Source organism: Morone saxatilis, unplaced genomic scaffold, assembly GCF_004916995.1.
Source record: "Morone saxatilis isolate NCDOM2014 unplaced genomic scaffold, NCSU_SB_2.0 Contig12, whole genome shotgun sequence".
In the NCBI taxonomy this organism is placed as follows: domain Eukaryota; kingdom Metazoa; phylum Chordata; class Actinopteri; family Moronidae; genus Morone; species Morone saxatilis.
Genome location: NW_023339674.1, coordinates 23,241,768 through 23,242,233, shown reverse-complemented (window position 1 = coordinate 23,242,233; position 466 = coordinate 23,241,768). Strand labels below are relative to the sequence as shown.

Sequence of the window (466 nt, the reverse complement as noted above, 5' to 3'; positions counted from 1 at the left end):
GGCAATCCATCTAATAGTTGTTGTGATATTTCACCAAAACCAAAAACGCCAATGTCTGGTGGTGCGAGAGGACCAACATTTCTATCCTTGCAGCCTTCCACGAGCATGGCTAGAATATAAGTGTTCTGTAGTTGTTTCCAGCATTCTTGACATTCAGATAATTATTAGTTAACTACCTTTTTTGAAAAGTTTTCTTCTTTTGTGCAAAGTGTTTTCTAAAGCCCCAGCGTGAGTTAAGACAAATATTGTTTTTCTGTTGACTCACCCTACATTGGCATTTAAAGACTGAAATACTCTTCAAACTCCCATCTTTGACCCATGGTATATTCAAAGGAAATAAGAACAATTTGACACAAACAAAATCATGTCAGCTGTGGTCTCCTGTCCCCACTCCCTCCCTTTTTGTGTTTTTCCTGTTTCTGCTTCTCAACTTCACATTGTCTTGTATTCTCTCTCTCTCTCTCTC

The 466-nt window shown here is 38.6% G+C and overlaps 1 protein-coding gene across 3 annotated transcripts in view; it reads left to right on the top strand.

The window, feature by feature from the left end:
• ryk (receptor like tyrosine kinase) overlaps nucleotides 1–466 on the top strand; it is a 39,888-nt gene that overhangs the window by 34,976 nt on the left and 4,446 nt on the right. The gene's annotated exons all lie outside the window — the stretch shown is intronic.